The sequence below is a fragment of the Mobula hypostoma genome, chromosome 9 (genome assembly GCF_963921235.1).
Source record: "Mobula hypostoma chromosome 9, sMobHyp1.1, whole genome shotgun sequence".
Taxonomy (NCBI): Eukaryota; Metazoa; Chordata; class Chondrichthyes; order Myliobatiformes; family Myliobatidae; genus Mobula; species Mobula hypostoma.
The window spans coordinates 101,690,478-101,717,129 of NC_086105.1; the positions used below are offsets into that span (position 1 = coordinate 101,690,478).

The window sequence follows — 26,652 nt, forward strand, 5'->3', positions numbered from 1 at the left end:
GTTCATTTGTGAATGCTTTAATTCCAATTTCAAGTCAAGTCAAGTTTATTGTCATTTAGCTAGATACATGTATACCGTCAAACGAGACAACATTTCTCTGAACCAGGGTGTAAAGCACAGTAGTACACATAGCACACATATAATACACATAACACACATATAATAACCAATAACATAGGAAAGTAAGAATAAAATCTACAGATGAATTACACATTAATAAGTAAAGTGCACAAATTAAATATTATCAGGTACTGAACAGATGACACCTGGAATGTGAAGTAGCAGGGAGTTCAGAAGCCTAATGGGTTGAGGGAAGAAATCGTTTCCCATCCTGACCGTTCTTGTCTTTATGCTTCAGAGTCTTCTGATGGTAGAAGGTGAAAGGGGATGCTGGATGGATGGGTGGGACCCTTGATAATACTAAGGGCTCCCGATAAGTGTCCCTGATGGATAGTAGGGAGACCCCTATGATTCTCACAGTCCTTTGTAGGGACTTCTGATTTGATGGAACTGCAGCTTGTCAGGATGCTCTCAATGATTTTCCTGTAAAATTCAATTAAGATGTGGGGGGAGGGGGGCTTCACTTGCCTCAGTCTCTTTAGGAATTGGAGTACTCGATCAGTTCTTATATTTGATTGTCAAATTGATAAATTAATTACTTCTGCCACACCTCTGTAAGGTTCCCCTGGAAAGTGAAGCTATCAACTAATCTTGGCTGACAACTGTCTGCTGTCATGGAAGGAGGACGCTTAGCCACTGACAATCCACGAATGTACAGTATCCCCCTCCCCATATTTCATAATGTTACTGCTGCACTTCCTTTTTAATCAAGGAAGGGGGATTTGATGAGGAGCGGTGAAATTATACTCCACTGTTATTACAAAATATGTGAAAGTGAATTGGCCAGAATTCATTTTACATCCAGCTCATTGCACACTGCACGTGCTTTACACTTGATTCATTTTTACCTCACAACGGTTTTAAATCCAGCCTGCTTAACCCCACCCCATGTTATATCTGGCCTACTTTAAAAACACCTCTTTTTATAGTTGACCTATTTAACAGATGCCCCATCTGACCTATTTTACACCCGTCCCATTTCACAACACCCAACCAATTTTACACCAGATCAGCTCTGCTTTTCCAGACAGTCTAATTTTAACCCTCAGTATTTTACAACACCAGGCCCATTTTGTGCATTGTTCACTTTACACCTGACCAATTACATGCCAACCCTGTTTTATACAGATCCATTTTATACAAGCATTTTTACACCTAGTCCATTTTACACCCAATCCAATTTACTGGTTCCCATTCTGCTTCTTGGCCCATTTTACACATGGTTATACTATACTACATTCTGTGTTTTTCACCCATTCGTTCTCGTTTTTTTCTGTGTGGGGAGAGGAATTTGGGAGTCGATATTCTTGTGGCATTTTTGTGTGGGTATCACTGTCCTTGTGTTTTTTTGTTAGTTTCTTTGTACGGGGAGAAGGGATTGGGAGGCTGATATTCTTGTGGCATTTTGAGTGGGGAGGAGAGGGTTTGGGGGTCGATGTTCTTGTTACATTTTTGTTCATTTATTTGTGTGGGTATACGGGTATTTGGGGGCCGATGATCTTGTTGCATTTTGTGCAAGGGAGTGGGGTTTGGGGCTGATGATAGTGTTGACGTTTTTTTTCTTGGTTTTGTGGCTATCTGGAGAAGAAAAATCTCAGAGCTGTATACTCTGATGATAAATTTGAACTTTTGACTTGCTCCACAGATCCCAACTCATTTTACATCCAAATCGTTTTACACCTGCCCCATTAATGCCCAACACATATGAACATTTTTTTAAATCAAAAGTTACTAAATTAACACCAAAGGTTGGTTTTGCATATGAAAGTGTTAAGGAATGTATTTAGTCAGTGTTGACCCAGAGAAAGGTTGCTACTAATACAATAGATGTAAGTGTCCTTAATTCAGTTAAAAAAGTCACACAAATATTAGGTGCTATTTAAGAAGCTGCATCAATGTAAAGTGCCCTTGACTATGATAGTGGGGCTAGAGTTTCAATTTTAAATCTTTTTATTAATTATTATTGAAAATCAACAACAGAGAAAAATACATCAAAATAATCAAGATAACATATCCATATGTAGAACAAGAGTAAAACTATCAACCAGGCTGAACAGTAGATCAATAATAATCAAAAAACAAAGTATTAAAGCTTTTTTTTTGGAAAAAAGGAAAGAAAGAAAAAAAACCCTACTAACTAAAACAGAGAAAACCCCTAATAACTAAAAAAAGGGGAAAAAAACATTTGGAGCACAAATCTGGAGCTATGCGCCAGACAAGCTTCCATTAAAAAAAGACATCAAACCGCCAACCAAATCCATATACCCAAGCATCAGAAAGGGACCATCTTTATTAACTCAAGTCAAATGATAATAACGGGCAAAAGAACCCCACCTTTTCTCGAAGTAAAATTTAGGATCAAAAGGTCGACTTCTAATTTTTTCTAAACTAAGACATAACATCACCTGAGAGAACCATTATATCATATATACAAGACTCTGACCTGTTAGACATTATTTTAAAAATGAACCCTTTAGTGAAAGGTTTCATTGGGAAAATTTATAATTTATTATTACAACAGGATAATTATCCTTTACTTAAGATTAAGCAAGATTGGGAAAGAGAGCTTAATATGACCTTGATATCAGAGGATTGGTTGCGAAATTTGAAGCTGGTTAACTCTTCGATTTGTGCCAGTCATTCTCTAATTCAATTTAGAATTGTACATTGTTATTATTTGACAAAGGAGAGATTGTCTAAAATATTTCCTAATGTAAATAGTCAGTATGATAGATGCAAAACAGAGATAGCTACATTGACACATAAGTTTTGGTCGTGTTCTGTATTGAAACAATTTTGGAAATCTTTTTCTACAATTTCTAAAGCTTTAAAAATCAACTTACAACCTAATAAATTGACAGTTTTGGTTGGTATAATTCCTCAACATATTCACGGTATTTCTATATCTGACCAATACGTAATTGCATTTGTCACATTATTGGCTAGAAGGGCTATTTTATTAAAATAGAATTTTATTCTTAAAATAGTCCAAGAAATATCACCTAAAACAATCCGATGCTGCATCTGAGCAATAAAAAGCTTATTGCCTAATATCTTAGTGAACATAAAAACTACATAAAAACATCATGTTAAATATAGTTATGAAGCTCTATAAATTTTGCCCTGTGGAAATCTTAGCTCCTATACACAGAGGATGTATAGATAATTTGATTTGTTTTGCTTAGCATCTTCGTAATATGACTCAGAATCTTATGGCATGGAGGGGGGAGCACTTATTTCACTGTGCTTAGGGTCACTCCATGAACAAGCTAATAAATTAGTCCCTTTGCATTGATCTTTCTTTGCAGGCTTGAAAACTGTTTCACAAAATTATTACAGCACAACAGAAAGCCATTTGATCTATAGAAACTGCATTAACCTGCGTAAGAGGATTCCAGCTAGTGCCATTTCCTCGCCCCTCTCTCCAAGCCCTTCAAAACTGCATAATTTTTGTTTATTAATTTTCTTTTTGAAATTACTTTTTGGATCTGCTTCCATGAAATGAAGCTCCCCACACTCACTGCATGAAAAGTATTCTCTTCAGTTACAAATCTCTGCCTCAGGTTACTGCAGCTCCTCCCTGACGAAGCAGTTTCCCTTTGCGTGTTTGATCAAAAGCTTCAACGTTTTGAACACTTCTATTATATCTTCTCATAACCTCTATTCCAGAGAGAACAATCTATCTAGGCAACAGCAGTCCATCATCCTTCCTGCAGTTCCAATAAATCTATTCCGCATCCTTTCTGTGGCTTTGAGGTAATTTTTTTCAGTGTAACATACAGAAATGGACAAAATAATCAAAGCAAAATCTAAACCAAGATTTTAAGGGGTTTATAATAACACTCACGCTTTCATACTGTGCTTAACAAAGATACTATAATGCCTTTGTTTTCAAATAGCTCTTTAAATTGTCCCGACACCTTGTGCAGGAACCCAGCTTACTCAGTTCCCCTGTTACCTATAACCATTTCACTCTTCAGTTCTTATTGAAAATAGTTTCTCATGCCTCAGAATTATGCTTTATTAGTCGTAAATCTGTCAGTTTTACCAGATTATGAACTGTCCCCTCTCCAAACGCACCGTGAGACTTTGATGTTATGTCCTGCAAAATCCTGTCCAGGTCATTCATGTGCAAAAGAACCATGGTGATAATATTGACACTGTAGAAATCGCTGCCACTCTGTGCTCTTCATCTCTCACTCTCATCGTGTAATGATGACTCAACTCCGTGGTACTCAACTTTGCAAATGTGTTTATTATGTGGCATTTCATCAAACTGTTTACAAGCTCATAATATATGTACAACTTCCTGCTATTTGTTAAAATCCTGCAAATGGTTAGTCAGTCAAGCCCTTTGCAAATCTATTGGTCTTATGTTCCTGTGAGGGACAAATAACCCTGGATAATTAGTTTTGATTTTAAGTTTGTAAAGTGCTGGGAGATTTGGTGGGTGGACGAAAGAGTGGAATTTTATTGGCATTTTAATTCTGTCACTCATTATTACAATGCTTCTGGGTTCAATTGCAGTAGGTTTAATGTGTCTCACAATGTGCAAATCCAGTGCCAGCATTTAAAGAGAAAGTTCAGAAATGGAAGTTGAAGGAGTTTACTGTCAAAAATAACTGGGAAATAACTAGAGGAGAAAAAATTGGAATTATGACTGGGAGAATCCACAGCATGACCATTAATGAGTCAGCAATTGGTACATTGGAAGACTGTCAGCCAGTAATGGTTGGACTGATCAGAGATATTAGGCGATCAGAATCTACTGCAAGGAGGGATATGAGATTTAAATACAGTGGCGTTTAAATGCTTGCAACAGCTTGGCAATTAGTTAATGCTATATATTAATTAATGTCTTCTTCGGTTGTCCATCGAAATCCGATGACGACGTCCACTCCTTTAACGGTGAGATCTTTGATGACTATACGGTCCCGTCCTGGACCCACCAGCTCTATTGCAGGTGGGACATGTATATGTGGTGGTGGTGGCAACCATGGCTGCATTTCTCCTGGCTCTCTTCTGCTGTCTTCTGGTTGTACAGCATTAATGTATAGCCTAATGCAATACAGACTGAGAAATGGTGATGAAGTTGACTTTAAAGCAGGTAAGTATTATGGGGACTGCCTCAGTGAAAGCAGAAGTGAAAGGTCTGATGTCTAACTACAGGTAAAATAACACATTTGCCCACTGTCCAACCTGAGTAGACAGACTAGGGCGGGGAAAGGGACAGAGGTTTAATGAGAACCAAATATAATGGCTTTGATTTTAATTCACCCATGGCTTAAAGCTAACAACTTTGGTAGCAATATCTGTAATGTTGACAAAGCTACTGCGGAGCCCTTGTTACCGTTGTCCACACAGGGAGTGGCAGAGGGGTAAACTGGAGTGTTCCGGGAGACCTTTCCTATAAAAATGTCAATTCAAACAGATTCCAAAATTATGAAAGATAGTTGAGAGAATTCTGGATCTGAGTTTTAATCACTGTAAGATAAGGCAGCTTGCCAAAATGAGTGGCAGCCTTTCCGCTGATGGAGTAGCTAACACAGATAAAGCTTGTCATCTGCAAAGTTGTTAACAGTTGTATGTAGACATCAGTCAAGCAAATTCCTTTGAGTCATCAAATCACAAAATTTATGGCACAAAAGGAGGGTGATCAGCACCAGATGAAGGCCTAATCCCAGCCGCACCGTCCACAGCCTCTGGTTACCGCATTTCAAATGGCGACCCAAACACTTTCGATGCAAAACACCGTCTACTGTGGTGGAAGTAAGAATCATAATTGCCTGAATATGAACAGGACACCAAAACAAACCTTTGGTACACATTTTATAGGCAATCTTGACTGGAGAATCTGTCTGAAAGCTTTGGATCACGAGCATGGGCTAACTGGGGCAGTTTGAGAGGCAGATGGCACAACACATCCTAAATTTCAAAAGTTCGGAGAACATTTATTATCAAAGTACGTATATTTTATAGAACCTTTGGCCACACTACTGTAAACTGACTTCCTACATGTCAGACTAATAATGATGTCAAGCCTCCTGTTGTAAAGCAGTCAATGTGGAGAATGGACAGTTGTAGCTGCTTGTGGTTGCCAATATAATCAGTGAGCATTTCAATATTGGCATGTTGCCTGCAGTGCAATGAGTGGGCTCACTGGAACTCTTCCATCTACTTTTAGGGGCCAATCTATTTAATCAGCCTGACTTCAGCTCCTCAGGCCTCTGAAACTTCATTCTAGATGATTGCACACCGAAACACTCCAAAAGATTGAGTGGCTGCTCTTACGGGAACGTTAGTTATCCTGCTATATCTTAGAAGATAGATCTTTACAGGGGGCCTTCAAGCTTCTTGCACTATATCTGAAATGGTCACATTACTCTTAAAAGCCATGATAAAATGATCTGCCACAAATAACCCGACCTTTTTCTCTCTCTCTTGATGGTGAGTGAAAGTCTGTTGGTATTCGAGTTTGTGGGGGGGTGGGAGAGGGCTCGGACAAGTGACCCGCCAGACAGTAACATCGAAACAGCAAGCTGTTGGTTTCCCCTCTCACAGTAGCAGGAGCGATATCTCTCTCTCCCTCACTTGTGTGTGGGAGGGAGGGCCTATCTGAGATGTCAAAGTGTTGGGATGGACAGTAGTTTCTGCTGGACTCTAGATCATGGGGGCATTGCTATTGCTCCCATGGTGGGTGGGGGGGGGGTGATGTTTTTGCTGAAGTGAATGGAGGGAGGGGAGGAGAAGGGTTGATGATTTTGCTGCAGCTTGTGCGTGAGAGAGAGAAGGGGGAGCTTTGGGGTTCTGACATTTTCTGTCATTCATTCCTTTGAAGTTCTTTCTTTGTTTTGAGGATGTTTGCGACGAGTAAGAATGTCAGGTTGTATACGGTACACTAGTGGTCACCAACCTTTTAAAGCCCAAGATCCCCTACCTTGACCTCAGTGAAAGGCAAGATCTACCTACTAAATCGTTTAGAGAAAAAACAGCTCAGATTGTACTTCTAATTTGAGGCCTTTTATTTGAGCGAATTGTATTTGAATTACACAAGATACTTTTGTCAAACTTTCAAATTAATACAAACAAGAAAACACTGTAACTAGCATATCAAGCAGGCCATAGCTGTCTTTCTTTAAGAATATTACAATACTTCACACCTTTAATTCTAAGTTTCATTATTTAATTTTATTTCAACATGAAAAATAAATGAATAAAAATTGACTGTTGCACTCAGTGTGATGAGTAGATACTTTCTGCTAGTTCCCTGAAATTTGGCTCATAACTACAGCCAGCCAGTCTGAGACAGTCTGTGAGGTGTAGGGTTGCCAATTATCCTGTATTCCCCCCGCTAAGGTAGAACGTTCCTATGAAACCTTTCGTGCCGAAATGCTTTATGCCAAAGAAGCAATTACCATTAATTTATATGGAAAAAAATTTTGAGCGTTCCCAGATCCAAAAAAATAACCTACCAAATCATACCAAATAACACATCAAACCTAAAATAACACCAATATATAGTAAAAGCAGGAATGATATGAAAAATACACAGCCTATATAAAGTAGAAATAATGAAAATTAAGCCAAAACCGATTGGTGGGGTAAAGAAAAGAAATCAGCACGTACACCCATGTGCACACAGGTGCCCATGCAAGGCTTCATGGTCTTGGTAGTCTTTCTCGAGTTAAACACAAATATGCCAGGATTTGACTGCTACTTTTGTCCGTTATTTGGGAGTGAGAAAGTTGGCAACCCTAGTGAGGTGTCTGTCAGTAAGACAGCTCCTGTACTTAGATTTAATAATTTTCATCCGTGAAAATGCAATTTCACATAGATATGTTGACCCGAAGTAGGCACTGACTTTTAGTGCTATAAAACCAACGCCACACCGCGCATTGCTCGGCCCCATCAGTAGTAATTGCCACCAGTTTATGAATGGGGATGTCATTTTCATGGACGTATTTTTTTTAAACTCATTGTAAATATCCTCACCTCTTGTTCTTTCCTTTAATTGCAAACGAGTGAGTAAGTCCTCCTTTGTTGTAAAATCCTGGAAAGCCATTCTGACAAATAAAACAAGCTGAGCTGTTTGCATTACATCCAGGGATTCATCGAACTGTAGTGAAAAATATTCACGTCCTCTGACAGTGACTCTACCCTCTGACGGTGCTTGTGTTTGGTGGCACAACATACATACACACTTGTCTTTCACCAAGGTAAATAGAAATTCCTTTTCCCATTCTGGATGGAATTTGTATGTTTTCGCCCTCTTTCGTGGAGCCTCCGCTATGCTATCAGGATATTACGAGCGATTGCCGATTGCGTCGCCTCTGATCTGAGTCGACATTTACGTGCCGGGCAGCACCTAATTAATTAGCTTGTTTATTTCAGCTTTTTTTCTTAAAAATGTGCTGTGTGCATCGCGACTACCGCTGCACCACTGCCTGCTTTGCGGCCCGGAGGTTGGAGACCACTGCCGTATATTGATGTTTGCGACAGTCTGTACTCTTATCCCTAATCTGATTGATCACTTTGATGCAGCACAGACTACGCTGAAAATGCAGAGGGTGGCGGGGTAGCTACACACATGCGCACTGGGCAGAAAGGACGGAATTAAACCCCCGCAACCCGGAAACAATCTCTCTTTACAAACAGCTTTTTAGCGAAAATATTGCTATATTACTATTATCCTAATTAGTATTACTTATTTTTATAATGCTCACACTACAACAGTATTCGTGTATTTATTTTTGATTTTTCTTCGGAATCTACTGGGGAAGTCTGAAAGATCAACCAGTCGATCGCGATTGATGGGTTGGCGACCCCTACTGTATATATTCTCTGATATTAAATTGAACCATTGAGATATTGAACCTTTTCTTCTGCTTCTGAATGAAAATTTGGTGGGTAAGATGCTTTCCTACCTGAGCAAAACACAGATGTGATCTGGAGCAGTACTACGTTGGAAGTTGATCCCAGTCTGTGCAGCAAAGTGACATTGTGTAGCGCCCTCGAATCATACAGCTAACTCTTCAGTCAACTGTGTCCATACCAACCATAAGTATTCATTTACACACATCCTACATTAATCCTGTTTTATTCTCCTCACATCCCTATCACCTTTCCTCAGATTCAAGTACCCATCGACCACGAGCGGCCAATTATCCTACACCCTACAACATTTTGGGATTGGAAGGAAACTGGAAACACTGGAAGTCCAAAAGGCCACAGGCAGAATACGTAAACTCTGTCTTTGAGTTTTAGTTCCACTGACTTCAAGCTCTTGCTCGAAAACGAACCTCTTTAGATAAAGGAGAACTGTCTAATGAGAAATCTCTCCTGGTTTCAGGAATATTGCTGTTCTCTCCAGTGTGTAGTCACACTGCTCCCATGTAGGTAAACACACAATCAAGCGCATAGTGGTACTGTAATGCAACCGTTATGTCCAGACCTTGGGAGCAGCCTGTGTTGAATTTGCATATTTCCCCCCTTGACCGCACTGGTTTCCTCTCATGCTCCCTGTTTCACTGTGCCCAAAAATGAGCAGGTTGGTGGGTTAATTTGCAACTGCCTCTGGTAGATGAGCAGAAATGTATCGCAACTGATTGGAACATGAAGAGGATAAAATAGGTTACGGTATCATCAATGCAAAAATTGGTACAGACTTATAAGCCAAAGAAACTATTTCTCTGCTGCAGCTCTCTTTGACTCATTGGCTCTATGACAAATTAGGTGTGCTCCTCAAGTTCTGTTTGATGGCAACTCTAGGAATCTGTCATTCCTTTTTATAAATCCACGAATAATTGGAAGGGTAATCTGCCAGGAAGTACCTCAATACCCCAATACCTCTCACAGCAGTCTGCATCCTCACCATCGTTGACTTAAAAACAAGGTGAACTAGTGTGTCATTTTATAGTTTAAGAAAGTACAACACTTCCTCAGACTTCAAGACCATGTAGTGTGCTTGAAAGGATTACTGCACAGATTCTTAGTGGCACTGAAGTAAGCAATCAATTCTAATCTTATTCAGGGATTAAGAAGGCAAGAGGAGCTACATACATAACTCCTGTGTCTATTATTGATGCACTCACATGAATGTTTTTTAAGGCCTTGAGGAGGTGGCTCCTGTGAATAGTATTATGTAACAGAAGATGAAGATAGATAGATACTTCATTGATCCCAAAGGAAATTACAGTGTAAGAGTAGCATTACAAGTGCACAGATACACAAATATACAAATATTAGATGAGAAGTAAGAGAGAACAAAAATTTAAAAATAAGTTACCTCAAAAATATCTAACAGGAAGGAGGTCATCACTTCCCCAGTTATAGGTTGACTCATTATAGAATCTAATGACTGAGGTAAGAATGACCTTATATAGGGCACTTTGGAGCAATGCAGTTGTCTTAGTCTATACCTAAAACTGCCCCTGAAGACAGGAGGAAAGCCAGGAACCATTATCGCCAGGATTCACTGAGTTTTACTGATGGTTTCATAACACATACACACAGATACTCACTAACAATCTCACGTCCCTTACAACTGGTCTCACAAAATCAAGACCATCATCACCAGACTAACATCATCCACTGGCTCAGTGGTCGGGAGGAGGGAGTGGTGGCTGATACTGTAGTGGTTGCAACAGAGACTCTGGCCAGTGGCAGTGCCAGGATTGAAACAACACACACAAAATGCTGAATGATCTCCATGCATGGATTAAAAGCATCTATAAGATATTCATAGAAAAATTAGCTGAATGAAGAAATATTTTACTGGAAATAAAGAAAGAAGCTTACAACAAAAGAGGGGAGGTGACTTTGTCAACCAAAGAAACAAAGACAGAAAAGAGGATTGTAGATAGATATAGTTGCTATAGGTTATTTTCAGGAAAGTCAGGGATTGAGTAAGGTCTGCATTGGTCCCTGGGGTGATGAAAGCAGAGAAACAAAATATGAAGGGTCATTTATATCTGTTTATATTAATAAAGGGTGATACTAAGTTGCTATTTGTATCAGCGAGAGGTGCCAGGAATATTGAATCTATCGTACAATTATTGGAACATTTGGCTGGGAGAGGGGAGCAAGGGAAAGGGACATTTTTAAACCATTTGCTTCTTGCAAAACAGAAGAGGTTGAGGAATGTCAGCAGACTGAGGCAGTGTAATGTGCAGTAGCTATGTGTTTCCTGTCGATCTCAGCACCTTTCACTCTTTCACACATTCATATACTGGGGAATGGCAATAAGTCAAACTAACTGACAAAGTACTTAATCAAATAAAAGAACTTAAAGAGAATTAAGAGGGGATTCTTCGGTGTGCTTATTCACAAAGAGGCAGGCAAATTCAACATGTGTTGCAATGTCACCTTCAATCCTGGCACGAGCAAGAGAAAATCTGCTGATGCTGGAAACCAAAGCAACACACACAAAATGCTGGAGGATCTCAGCCGACCAGGCAGCATCTGTAGAAAGGAGACCAATCTCGGCCCGAAACGTTGACTGTTTACTCTTTTCCATAGCTGCTGCCTGGCCTGCTGAGATCCTCCAGCATTTTGTGCGTGTTGTTTCAATCCTGGCACTGCCACTGGCCAGAGTCTCTGTTGCAACCACAACAGTATTAGCCACCACTCCCTCCTCCCAATGACTGAGCCAGTGGATAATGTTAGTCTGGTGATGATGGTCTTGATTTTGTGAGACCAGCTGTAAGGGGCGTGAGATTGCTAGTGAGCATCTGTGGGTATGTGTTATGGAACCGTTTGTAAGGTGTGAGATTGTTCTGTGTGTATGTGTGTATATGTATGTGCGTGCGTGTGTGTGTGTGTGTGTGTGTGCACATCTGTACGTGTACGTTTTACAAGTACATTGTCATGTACTATGTCTGTATATTACAGCCAGTCTCCAATCATAGAGTCATGGAGCCATAGAAGAGTACAATGCAGAAACAGTCCTTCGGCCCATCTAGTCCATGCTGTACCATTTAAACTGCTTACTCCCATCGACCTGCAGCAGGACCATACCCCCACCATCCATGTATCTATCCAACTTCTCTTAAACTTTGAAATTGAGCTTGCATACATCACTTGCACTGGCAGCTCATCCCACACTCTATGACCTTCTGAGCGAAGTTGTTTCCCTCATGTTCCCCTTAAACTTGGGTATCATCTTGGACCTCCTTCCCAGTAGACCTCCATCAATACAGGTAGTATTATTGTGGTAGTTGATGGACGAAAACCACTCCACACTAAAGGAATTCACACACAGATATCTTCCAATCCTCTGAGTGCTGGAAGCAAGTCCTGAGGGAAGAAGGTGTGTTTAAATGATGTACCTGCTGTAATAAAGAGCTTCAGGTCCCAGTGTACAATGCAGATGGTTCACCTGGAACTGGAAGTGATGTTGGTAAGCACTCAGACACACACACGCTGTTGGCGGGCTGAAGGTCTCAAGCAAAATGTAGTCGAGCTGAAGTTGTTCTGTAAATAAAATATTTCTAGAGTTTTTACCCATGCAAGTTTGTCTTTGTTAAAGAACAAACATAACATCGAGTCAGAAGTCGGTGTGGCAGCTAAATATGAAGAGTAACTGAACTCTGCGAGTGACTTAGAAAGAGACGTTGGGTTCCAACAGAGAGAAGCTGCCAGCAGGACAGCATGCTGTCTCTAAGTCCACTGAGAGATTCAGGTGAGAAAGCCCAAAAAATTCTGTTATGGATAGCCTAACTCCACCCACACTTATGCAGTTTACCAGTAATCTAGCTGATAACTGGAAATGCTTCAAACAGTGATGTAATATATATTTAGAGGTGAGCGGAGCTGGAGGAATGGAGGAAAAATTGAAACGATCTATCTTTCTATATGTTATTGGCAAAGGTGCTTTGGACATCTACAACAATATTCAATTTAATGAGACATTCTTGACGTTGAACACTGTGATGATAACATTTGAGGAGTATCTTGTCCCAAGTAAAAACATCACATTTAAAAGACATAAATTGTTTTCCCATAAACAGAAACTAGGTGTTAGCTTTGACCAATACTAAGCTGAGCTTCACACACTGACTAAGTCCTGTGAGTTTGGAGATTTGAGAGACTCATTAGTTAAAGCACATTAGTGTGCTGAGCCCTCTTCTGTACTCCCTTTTCACCTATGACTGCGTTCCTGTACATGGTTCTAACTCCATAATCAAGTTTGCAGATGACACCACGATGGTTGGTCTGATCAGAGGGAATGACGAGACAGCCTACAGGAACGAGGTCCAGCACCTGGCTGCGTGGTGTGCCGACAACAGTCTGGCCCTTAACACCCAAAAGACCAAGAAAATCATTGTGGACCTCAGGCATGCCAGGAGTCACACTCACGTCCCCATCTACATCAACGGAACTGTAGTAGAGTGTGCATCAAGCTTCAAATTCCTTGGTGTCCACATTTCCGAGGATCTCACCTGGTCCCTGGACTCCTCCATCCTGATCAAAAAGGTGCAACAGCGCCTTTATTTCCTGTGGAGCATGAAGAAAGCTCACCTCTGTCCCAGGATACTGATGGACTTTTACCGCTGTACCATTGAGAGCATACTCACCAACTGCATCTCAGTGTGGTATGGCAATTGTTCTGTAACGGACCTCAAAGCACTCCAGCGTGTGGTGAAAACTGCCCAGCGGATTATCGGCACCCAATTGCCCACCATTGAGAACACCTACCATAAACGCTGCCTGGGCAGGGAGAAAAGCATTGTCAAGGATGCATCTCACCCTAACCATGGACTTTCTACTCTCCTCCCATCCGGTAGGCGCTACAGGAGCCTCCGCTCCTGCACCAGCAGACACAGGAAGAGCTTCTTCCCTGAGGCTGTGACACTGCTGAATCTCTCATCACAGCGCTAAGCAGTATTGCATCCATATTGTACTGTCTCAGTACTTATATATGTGTGTGCTGCAGCACTTTTTTTATTTGCAGTTATTTTGTAAATAACACTATTATTTGCATTTCTGGTCAGATGCTAAGTTCATTTCATTGGCTTTGTACCTGTACTTGGCACAATGACAATAAAGTTGAATCTAATCTAATCTAATCTAAAGACAGTGTAGTCTGCAGAATCCCAGATAACGCGCTCAGAGTAAGTCTGCTCTGTGAAACAGACTGAACACCAGAAAAGGCTGTGAATATGTGTAGGACAGTGGAGACCACACAAGCACAAGCTAAAGAGCTGCACAGGACAGGAACAACAGTGCACGTGGTGAAAACAAGGGAAGAGCACAAGGCGCTTCCCAAAGCCACAGTAGAACAAAGAGGTAGGATTGAACAGTAAATGCAGCAAATGTGGAGGTAGGCACATTCCAAAGAGATGTCCTGCTTATGGAAATTTCTGTAATAATTGTGGGAAGAAGAATTGTTTTGCAAAGAGTTGCAAAACTGGGGCTACCAAAGGGAAGGTGCACACTATTGAGGAGGAAATTGAGGAAGTTTTTGTAGATTCTCTACAGATTGCTGGTGCTGGTAACACAGAATGGATCATTCCAGTGACTGCGAATGATGCTAGTGCTGAACAGAGTGATCATGATGAAGAAGTCCCTAAACTTGCTTCCACATCATGCAGCTTTGGGTTAAAATCTGTCTCTCATTATCTCCACAATCCTCTCCAAAGTTGAAGAGAAAAAATAAAAAGGTAGATGGGGAGACTACACAGACCCAAAGGTCAGAGCAGCAGAAAAAGTTCAACACAAACCAACAGGAGGAGTTGCTATTTATGATACTCACGCAACAGAAGGAGCATTGTAAATTGATACTGCATCAGTTGGAATGCATGCAAAGATTCATGGATCATATGGATGTAGTTCAGGGCTCCACTATGAGGCACGTGGTCACTCAGCAAGAATAAGAACAGAGATAAACAGATGGGATCTTGGCAGAAGGATGTAAAAGAAACGAGCACGCAGATCGGAGTTCTCAAAAGGACACTAGTGTTAAGCCAGCAAGTGAAAACATGACATCTGTGGAAGTGAACAGAAGTCCAAAGGGATCACAAAGCCACCACAGAGACAGATTGAGAGTGGCTGAGTGAATAAGGGACCCTATTTGCTTATTACAATCCATGTGATCTTTCGTTTTCCTTTGTGCAATGTGGGTGGTTCACCTGGAACTGAAAGTGACATAGGTAAACACACAGACACACACACATGCTCTTGGTGGGCTGAAATCCCAAGTAAAATGTGGTCAAGCTGAAGCCATTCTGTACAATGGTTCTAGCATTTTTATCCACTCAAATTACATAAGGAATGAGAAATAGAGTAGGAGTAGGCCATCTGGCCCGTCGAGCCTGCTCCGCAATTCAATAAGATCATGTGTGATCTGGCCATGGACTCACCTCCACCTACCAGCATTTTCCCCATAACCCTTAATTCCTCCACTATGCAAAAATCTATCAAACCTTGTCTTAAATGTATGCACTGAGGTAGCCTCCACTGCTTCATTGGGCAGAGAATTCTCCACAGATTCACCACTCTCTGGGAAAAGCAGTTCCTCCTCATCTCTGTCCTAAATCTACTTCTCCAAATCTTGAGACTATGTCCCCTAGTTCTAGTCTCATCTACCAATGGAAACAACTTTCTGACCTCTATCTTATCTATCCCTTTCATAATTTTATATGTTTCTATAAGATCTCCTCTCATTCTTCTGAATTCCAGTGAGTACAGTCCCAGGTGACTCAGTCTCTCCTCATAGTCTAACCTCCTCATCTCTGGAATCAACCAGTGAACCTCCTCTGCACCACCTCTAAAGCCAGTATATCCTTTCTCAAGTAAGCAGACCAGAACTGCATGCAGTACTCCAGATGTGGCCTCACCAGTACCCCGTACAGTTGTAGTATAACCTCCCTGCTCTTAAGTTCAATCCCTCTAGCAATGAAGGCCAACATTCCATTTGCCTTCTTGATAGCCTGCTGTCCTGCAAAGTTTGTCTTTGTAAAGAACAAACATAACACCTGTTGCAATTGAATGTGTGAGTTGTACTATATACAATCAGCAGATGAGAGTGATGGACTGGCAGTAAGCTGGAGAATGTGGGTAAGGCATTTGAATGTGCTGAAGGCGCATTCTGAATAGTGGTTGCTGATAGATGAGAGGCAGGTGTGTAACATGTGGAGAAATGAGGGAATGTTGGGATGCAGTTGTTGGGAGATGGGATCCATCTAAGACTCAAAGCACAAGTAGGAGGCTAATAAACATTTGCTGAATGAACGCAGGTCTTTGCTGCTCTATTCCTGAAAATCCCTAACTTTGGCACGTCCTCCTTCCCGCTGTTTTGTAACTATTTAGAGCCTTGCCTGTGCTTCCCTACATAGAGAATACCTCCAAAGCATCAGCTCTTCAATCAGACTGTGGCCTGAAATTGGAATGTCACAGCTTGAGTTCAGCTTCCCTCAACCGTGTAATGATAAGCAGTGTACTTACAGGCTGTGAGCACCTTGCTTTCGATAGGCAGAGCCAAGGTTCCTTTCAGTATTGGTTGGCAGCTGCTGAGGTGTTTTGAAACCACCATATAAATCCAGGGTGCCAGTACACTTTGAACGTTAAATGTTAGTGGGAAGTGAACAGGACTTTAGGTAGAATATCCGGCACAGGGAGTGACCAGTGGGAAGGCTACCAGCAGAGTAATGGTGATATTCGGGAGTGGAAATAGTGATAGTCAGTGTAAGTGACGAGATTGTTAGAAGGCGGAAGGAGAAGATGGCGGCGTGACGCAGCGCGCGTAGCCTCTCCGGTGAAATGATATCGTATTTGTTAAATAGGGTACTTTGCACAATTCTGATTTGATGGAGACAGCCGTGAGAAGCACAAAGGAAAGTCTGGAGAAACTTCTGAAATGCTCGGTTCACTGCCGCTGCTATTGTGCGATCAAGAATCTCCGGAGGGAAGGCCCCAAAATCCTCGGCTTTGCCTGCTGCTGGCGGCCAGGGCTGGGGTCGAAGCGTTCGGCAGGGATGGTGCTCGGTGCTCGGTTTCGGAGGGCTGGTCGGAGGCTCGAAGTTTTCAGACGACTCAAGAGTCGGACTGTGGTCGGGCATGGCAGGGAGAGTTTTCTTTCTTCTCCCATCTGCGTGAGATGTGGGACTTTCGAGAGACTTTGAACTTTTTTTTACCATGCCCATGGCCTGATCTTCATCAAGTTATGGTATTGTTTGCACTGTTGTAACTATATGTTATAATTATGTAGTTTTTATCAGTTTTTCAGTCTTGGTCTGTCCTGTGTTTCTGTGATATCACACCAGAGGAATATTGTATCATTTCTTAACGCATGCAGAACTAAATGACAATAAAAGAGGACTGCGTGTCCTCATAATCTAATCTAAAATGTTGGTGATTGGGAACGGGGTTGGATGGGTGAAAGCCAGTGGGCATTTAGGTGGTTGGGTAATTGAGCAGTTTATTGGTGATCAGGGAGAGTCAAAATTATTAAATAAGATATGATAATGGGGAGGAAAGAGAGGTATTGGGAAGAGGGTGATTTCTGGGGACATTGCTTTGGGTAAGGGATGGATCTAATTAGGAAGGATGGTCATTTTCCAGGAAAGTTTGTAGGTGATCAGGGAGGGACGGAGAGCAAAGAAAAATTAGGGAGGGTTTATGGTGATTGAGGTGTGTTTGGGGTAATTGGAGATGGAATGGCAATGATAAAGGGAACAAAAGTAATTGGAGAGAGTTTGAGTGATAAGGAAAGGGATGATCAGAGTACATTTTTAGAGAAAGGAGGCTTTTGGAAAGGTTTGGGATTGATAGGAATGAGAGGTCCCAATGAACCAGAGAAGATCCAGAGGGTGGTGGAAATCTGAATTGATTGACTGGAAATGATGATTGAAGTGTGGAAACTGTGGAAACAACTTGAAGCTCACAGGACCAAAAAAGTTGAAGCAGAAAGTAACAATTTAGAACTCCTGCTTGCTGTGTTATTGAATAAAATTGTGGCTGATATTCCATTTTAATCTCATTTTATTTGACACACATCTTTTTTTTAATTCCTAAAAATCCATTGATCCCTGCCCTGGAATGTACTTTATGAACTGATCCTCTACAGCCCCTTGGTCAAGGGTTCCAATCATTCACCACCTTCTAGACTCTCAGCCATGTCTTTAGTAGATGACACCATGTAAGATGATGGCCACTAGTCCTAGGTACCCCAGCTCAGGAAAGTATCATCTCTGCAGCTGCCCTATCCTTGAAAACATCTGAAATGAAAAAAGAAACCTCTGGAAACATTTAACGTGTCGGACAGCATCAATGGAAAGAAAATGGTTAATGTTTCAGGTCCAGGATCCTTGCTCAGAATTGGTAAAGAGGGAAAAATAGTTTCAGGTAGCAGAGAAGGTGGAGGAGGGATGGGTGGGATAAAACAGAATATCTCCGATAGAATGAGATCCAATGTAGCAGTTACGACTAGATTCATGTGTAAGGTGTTGCTAATGGTAAGGCTGTGGGACATGCCAAGCAGACTAGGTTATAGAAAATAGGGAAAAACTGAGCTATAAAGATGACAGACAGAAATAACCAGTTCTGATATAGACACAGACACCGAATGGCAGGCAAACAGAAGCTCAGTGTCACTTCTGCAGCCTGAACACAGAATGTGATCACCCAATCTGTGTTTGGCTTTGCCAGCGGAGAGGAGGTCTCATTGTGATTAGAAGAAGAGCAAGTAAATAATTTCTCTCTCTGGAAAGGCTACTAAAGAATTCCATATGAGATCATCTCCAATTCTTCTAAACAAAGAATACAAGCACCTGTAAAAGAGTTTGTAGATTACATACTAATCTCATCAGCCACTTCAGAATCTATGCAACTCATCCTCATTTCTGAGGCACTGACCAAAGAAGAAGAACTCCAAGGCCTGGATAACTTCTAGGTTCTTATGGATAAGCAGCAAAAAAAAAATGATTGCAATACCTGAGTGCCAGGAACTGATTACTTTCAACAACTGAGTGCTACTCGATTCTGCTAGATATCGATTTCTATCCTGCATCATTAACATCTTAAGAGCCGAAACTCACCTAGATCAACCATAAAAAGTCTATTACTATTAAAGAAGTCTAAAGGACAGACCCACGTCAAGGTGCAAGACAAGCATAAGGTAGAATGCTTGTATTTATCCAGATGTACCCACTTTTGTCACAGTCAAGAAACTCAGCAACAGCAGAGAGAGAAGTCAGCTTAATCAGAAAGCCATTGACTAACGTAAGCATTGGCACAACATGACCATACTGTGCACCAACTAAAGAGTAAATTTCTGTGTCTCATCTAAGTTTTTGCAACAGCACTCCACTCCCCTCATCACAGGCATGATCGCAACTGTTTTGAAGGGTAACAAGCATATGGAAACAGCTCTGCCTCCAAGTTCCCTCTGGTTCCATGCCATCCTGAAGAAAACGTTGATCACATTCCATGATCATTGTTGAGTCAAAGTCCTGGAACTCTGTTGCTAATATTACTACACAGTCATCAAGAGGGTATTTCATTACCACTTTCCCAAAAGCAGCTAAGGATAGGCAATATTTGCTGGGTTTTGTTAGAACCATCCATTCTCCGAGAATGAATGAAATAAGATATTCTGGCATTCAAAAACTAAAGACAGAACAGAAGAATTTCTAAGTGAAATGAACATGTGCTATTAAATTGCTTCAGTTTACCTGATTAGGAAGATTATTCTCAATTTTAGTAACCTTTAGAGGATGTAGCAAATCCCATTACCTAAACAATTAAGGAAGTGGAACAGATTGACAGATTTTCAGTCTGTTATGTTATGTTGATTTGTCAAAGGAACCCCAGTTTTCAAATTGCTTCACCCTGAAGAAAATATTGGAGATGTCTTAATGAAAAGTTGCTGGGAAGTTGTGATCATCACATTCCTGAGAAATCAGGAAAAGGTAATGCAACTCTGAAATATTACATTCCTAGAAGACGTCAAGGTAAACAATACTAAACAAAAAAAGGATGAAAAAAATCAATGTGTTTTCAATTTCTTTTTCTATGCTGCAGTACAATATCAGAAATTGGAACACTGTTCAATAAAGCTGAAAAATAGAATGCGTTTTTCTTGTGACAGTGTTAAATACAAAAAAAATGGTTTTAGAAGTACTGAGCTTGTTGTACCTAAATTCAAATCTCTGACAATGGATATGCACCAAAATTGAAAGTGTCAGTCTGATTCATGCAACTTTTACTGTTGTGCAATGATTTTTTTGTATATATTTGCTTTTTTTCTTTATAAAGGTTGGAGATATACTTTCTCAATTATGGGCAATGCACAGACGTTCAGCAACTATAGAGGAAACCATGAAGTAAGCTAGACAACCCACAGATGCATTGTAATGTGCTACTCTTTGACATGTTGACCTTGTTTAAGGGCTTCATTAAATTTCTGCTCTGATTTCATTGTCAGGGTTGTAGGGTTTGCTCAGCATAACCATAGATTGGTGTTTATTTTCCTACTTAGTGAGCAGTTGTACTGGTTCAAGCCAACTAGCGCTGACTGGAGCCATGAATAAGTGATTATTGTCTTCAAGAATTGCTTAGTGCAGGGGTTCCCAACTTTTTTAATGTCATGGGCCAATACCATAAGCAAGGGGTCCATGGACCCCAGGTTGTGAACCCCTGGCTTAGTGAATGGTTGCCTTGCATTTTTTGGATAATACAAACTACAACTGCGATGTGCTGGTAATGGCTTCAGAGATCAACATGTGGCTGTTAATGTGAGTGTGATTTCTTTTTGGTGCTGTATTCAACCAGGGAAGAGGTAGGTACACCATCATGGTCCCAATGAGTCTTGTAGCAAGACTTGGATGTGGGAGAGCCAACCATTAATATGATCCTGAAGGTACAGTAAGTCTGAGCCTGTTTGAGTATATTGTTGGTCAACAGTGACTAAGGCCACTGGATCATTCTCAGTAGAGTATTTAGAGAAGGTAATATGAAGAGCCAGTTGTAAGCTGTAACGTCTTGGGGAAGATGTTTATTGACTGGGATAAATGAGGTGCTCACCATTCCCAAGCCCAAGTCTGATTGTTGCCAAGTATGTTGTACACAGCTCAAGGTGGGAGATATGCTGAAGGTGCTCATCAGTAAAAAGATGGAAAATGATGAGAATACCCAACAGGTCTAGCAGCAGTTGTGGAGAGAGAAACAAAGTCATTGTTTCAGGATTATAATCTTCCATCAGAACTTGCATTAGAAATGAGAACTCTTGTTTCCCAGACTCTGATCCTTCCTCCTTCTCCCCAATCATGAATCCCTCAGAGGTTTAACCTTCTCCTGCAACCATTTGTTCTGTTATTATTTTTTATTTCCTTTCAGCAGGCAAAATGAACTTTTGAGAGCATTGAAACACGACACAATTGCTCAGAGGTCAAACACCAATAAGTCAGTAAAACATCATGTACCTATATTGTTTCCTTTCAATAATGTTGGTGAGAAGGACTCCTGCAGGTTAATGCAATGCTACCTTCTAAAGATCAACACAGAATGGGTTAGTTCTGGTGAGGCAAAGTGAAAAACACCTCTTGTATACAATGCACTTACAATTTTTTAATTCAAATGCTAATAAATTTAAATTCAAATGTTAATAAACTCAACATCTAATGGATCACAACAAATGCAATCTTAACCTTTGATTTGCAAGTTCCTAAATCTTTCCAACCATATTCAAGGCTTTACTAGAAATTAAGAAATTAATTGTTATTTATTGAGATTGTGGAGTTGGCCCTTCTGGTCCTTCAAGTCAGACCTCCCAGCAGCCATCGATTTAATTCTGGCCTAATCACTGGGCAATTTACAATGACCAACTAGCCTAACAATCGGTCCATCTTTGGGCTGTATGAAAGCGGAGCGCCCATAGCGAAAGAGAACGTACAAACTCCTTGCAGGCAGCGGCAGGAATTGAACCCTGGTTGCTGGTACTGTGGAGCATTGTGCTAACCACTAGGCTACCGTGCCACTCCATTATCAGGCTCAGTATCTAGGTCATGTCATGCAGTATGGATGAATGGAAAGAAGTCTTGTTCAAACTGGGACCTCACTGGGGTTCACTTAAGAGGGAAAGGAGGAAATTTCATTTAATTTCCATTGAATTAATTATGGTTTAGGTGAAGTATATTTCTTCAACATCTTCACAAGTGCATCAGGACATGGTACATATGGTGTATCAAGACTTGCTGCAGATTGAATTTTCCAGTCACTGACATTTTTACAAGGTGGGCAAATCATAAGATTCTCCCGTCCAGTGGGATACAAAGGGAACAATATTTCTACATGCATAATACACTCCACTGATTCAGGTTGACTGTATCTGGTTTGCAGACGATCATGCTGAGATGGGCTATTAACCTCTTCTTATCCCATGTTTACTTATGAATAATGTAAAGAAGCCTATCGATCTGCTGATGTATGACTTACCACATGCCTACAGTATGAACCCACAAATGATGCTTTTCCATATAAATGACACAAAGATAGATTTTATTTTTTATAAAATCAAAAAATGCATTTTGGAAACTGAGCTTTATGAATTTCCAAATTGATTTGCATTTGAACAGCTGAAATATTTTCAATACAAATTTGCATATAAATAGGTTTTGTTGTGTATTTACATAAAAACATTAGAGTGGTAAATTGGAATGACTTTATAAAATAAATAAGAAAGAACCAACAACCAAGAAATTAATTTCTGTTAATTGAAAGAAATAAGCTTTATTTTTGCAGTGAGATGTTAATTCTGGTTCTATAATATATAACTATGATTTCATCAATAAAATATGCAGAAAATCAACGGGATACCAAAGGGAATGAAAACACGGTGGGGGGGGGGCAGAAATCAAGTAAGAGTGGAGGAGGAGAAGGAGGATGGAGAGAGAGAAGAGATAGTGCTCAGCAGGGAGAAGGAAACATTTTCATTTTAAAAATCTTTTTTATTAATTATTATTAAAGATCAACAAAAAATACATTAAGGTAATCAAGTCAATATGTCAATATGTACAATGAAGAATTGAATTAGCAAATAACTGATTTACAAAGTTAAGCAATATATCAATAACAATAATAAAAATAAAGTGTTAAGAATATTTTTTTGAAAGAAAAAAAAAGAACCCCTACTAACTAAAAAAAAACAAAAAAACCATTGGGAGCACAACCTCGGAGCTATACGTCATACAAGCTTCCATAAAAGAAAAGCATCAATCCACCGACTCAAATCCATTTAAACAAAAGGCAGAAGGAAACCATATTAATTAACTCAAATCAGATGATAGTAGCAGTCAAATGAACCCCACCATTTCTCGAAATCAAATCGAGGATCAAACGTTCAACTTCTGATTTTCTCCAAACTAAGACATAGCATCACCTGAGAGAACCATTGTGACAAAGTGGGAGCAGAAGCATCTTTCCATTTCAACAAAATAGCCCTTCTGGCCAATAATGTAATGCATGCAATTACATGTTGGTCTATTCGAGAAATATCATGAATATATTGAGGGATTATACCAAACAAAACTGTCAATTTATTAAGTTGTAAATTATTTTTTTAAGCTTTAGAAATTGTAGAGAAACTAGATTTCCAAAAATGTTTCAATACAGAACACGACCAAAACATACGTGTCAGTGTAGCTGTCTCGGTTTTACATCTATCACACTGACTATCAACATTAGGAAACATTTTAGACAGCCGGGAGAAGGAAACAAAGGAGAGAAGGAGTTCAAGAATTTAAAAATTTACTTATTGAGAAACACAGCAGAATAGGCCCTACCAGCTCTTTGAGCTGCTCTACCCAGCAATTCCCCAATTTAATCTTAGCCTAATCACAGGACAATTTACAATTACCAATTTATCTACCAACTAGTATGTCTTTGGACTGTTGGAGGAAACCGGGTCACCCTGAGGAAACCCACGTGGTCACATGGAGAACGTACAAACTCCTTGCAGGTAGAATCGGAAATTGAACCCGAGTTGCTGGTACTGTAAAGCTTGCTAGCCACTACGCTACCGTGCCAGAATAAAGGAAGTAAGAGAAGAGCAAGAAAATAAAAGGGGAGTGAGAAAATAGTTTTAAGGTTAAAAGGGGAAGAGTGTGAGAGAGTGGTAGGAGAAAGTGAACATGTTAGGAATAGAAGAGATGTGGAAGAAAAGAGCATAAAACAAGGGAAGAAGTGAAGCTGGAGGGACAGTCAGAAAAGGAATGAGCACTGTTTAAAGGTGGAAAGGTGTGCACAGATTCATGCTTCTATCACAAAAGGGCAGCTTAGTGGTTAGTGTAACTCTATCACGGTGTCAGCTGTAAGACTGATGTTCAATTTCTGCCATTGTCTATATGGAGTTTGTACATTTCCCAGATGCCCTGGTTTTCACCAACATTCAAAAAATGTGCAGTTAGGGTTACTGAGTTGTGAGTCTGCAACGCTGGCGCCAGAAGCGTGGCCACATTCACCCAGCACAATCTTCGCTTAACGCAAATGTCATATTTTATTGTAAGTTTCATTGTACATGTGACAAATAAAGCTAACCTTCAGTGTAATCAAAAACTCACACTATTAAATCCTCTATTTCAGAAATGTATTAATGCACTAATCAAGCATATTTACCACCATCATACACAGAAATCCACAACTGCTTATCCAGTGGTCTCAGATCTACTATTACTGAAAGTATGATATATAGAGACGTGCCCTGCCATTTGCTCATTTTCTTCCTTCTCACCTAAGGTCCTTTCCCCTATATTGCCTCCATTCTAGAAGCAAAGCTACTCGAGCTGCAGTTTGCAGATGATGCTTGTGTAAATGCACATTCAGAGGCTGAACTCCAGGACATCATTTTCTCAATCACAGAGAATGGGCCTTAACATCCTTAAAGCAGAGGTCCTCAATAAGATCATGGAAATAAAAACCATTTGTATCCCAGGACCCACTTCTCTACTAAGATGGACATCCTGGAGAAATGCAGCATTGGAAACAGGACCCAACTGGTTTATGCCAACCACAGCATCCACCCTGCTAGTCCCAGATGCCCATGTATGGCCCATAACCCTCAAACCCTCTCCCTCCATGTACCAATCCAAATGCCTCATAAATCCTACCATTATACTCACCTCAATTGCTTCCTCTACCAGCTCATTCCAGGTGCTCACTACCCTCTGTATAAAGAATTTACTTCTCAGATCTCTCTTAAGTCTCTCTCCTCTTATCTGGTATCTGTGTTGCTTAGATTTGGACTCGCCATCCCGGGTGAAAAGAGTATGACCATCCTCCCCATTCATATTCTTTATGCTCTCATAGACTTTCATGAGGTAAACCCACAATCTATTATGCTGCAAGAAATAGAGATGCAACATGGTCAACATCTACCTATAACTCTCCCTCTGCTCCAGGCAACATCCTTGTAAATTTCTTCAGCACCCTCTCCAGCTTCAGAATGTTTTTGTCATGGTCCAGATCGGGTTCCCTTTAAATTTACTTTGTTTGTGTTACGATCCGGACCGTTGACTCCCTGTTTCCCTTTGGTTCCCTGTTTTCCCGTGTCCCTCGGGCTTGGTGATTAGAGACAATCTACCCTCGGCTGAACCGGCAGTTTATAAGTCTCCGGCTTTCAGCCGTTCGGCGCGAGAGTGTTTATGAAGGTAGTGCAAGCCAATGTTATCTGACCGGAGCCAACTAAGTTTCTTGCCGGAGCAAGCCTCATCTCCTCCCGAAGCAAGTGCCAGCAAGCCGCCTTCCCTTGCCAGAGTGGGTCAGTCAAAGTTAACCCGCTGGGGTGAGTCAAGAGCTCTCCCCTGCTTGGAACATACTTCTGTCCAGCTATAGTACCATTCGTCGTTGTGTGGTCTCCGTATCCATGTCCTGTGTCTAAAAGGGGTCCCGGCCCTGTACCTTGGAAGGGTCCTGACCCTGTGTCATGAAGAGTCCAGACTCCGTCCTGTGTCGAAGGAGGACTGCCGGCTCAATGTTTTATGTCCTGTGTCTGAGTCTGTCCCATGAATAAGAAGAGTCCCTGGCTCTGGAGGTTTCAAGTATCAAGTCCGTGTTCCGAGTCCTGGCCCAGACCCTTAGTCCCAGCCTAGTCCAGGGCCTGAGTCCTTGTCCATTATGCTATTCTCGCTCCTGCTTTGCTCTCTTTGTAACGAGCAATAAACTCAACTTAGTTAACCTCACAAGACGTGTTTGTGTGTTGCATTTGGGTCCGCTCCCAACGCCCCCCTTGTGACAGTCTTTCCTTTAACAGGGTGACCAATCTTACAGTATGTAAGCTGAAATCCATTTGACATTCCTCAGCCTATTCCCCCAAACTGATCAAGACCTCTTTGTAGTTCATTGTAACCTGCTTCACTATGAACGTGACTCCCTAATTTAATATCATCAGAAAGCTTACTGATCATACCATGTCGTATACTGTCCACACCATTTGAGTAACAGTGGTTCTAACACTGATCTCCGGAGCACCACACTTGTCACAGGCCTCTAATCACCTTCTGCTTCCTACCATCAAACCAATTCTGAATCCACTTTCCTAGG

At 40.8% G+C, this 26,652-nt stretch overlaps 1 long non-coding RNA gene across 1 annotated transcript in view; it reads right to left on the minus strand.

Moving 5' to 3' along the window:
• LOC134351314 (uncharacterized) overlaps nt 1-26,652 on the minus strand; it is a 109,646-nt gene that overhangs the window by 47,797 nt on the left and 35,197 nt on the right. The gene's annotated exons all lie outside the window — the stretch shown is intronic.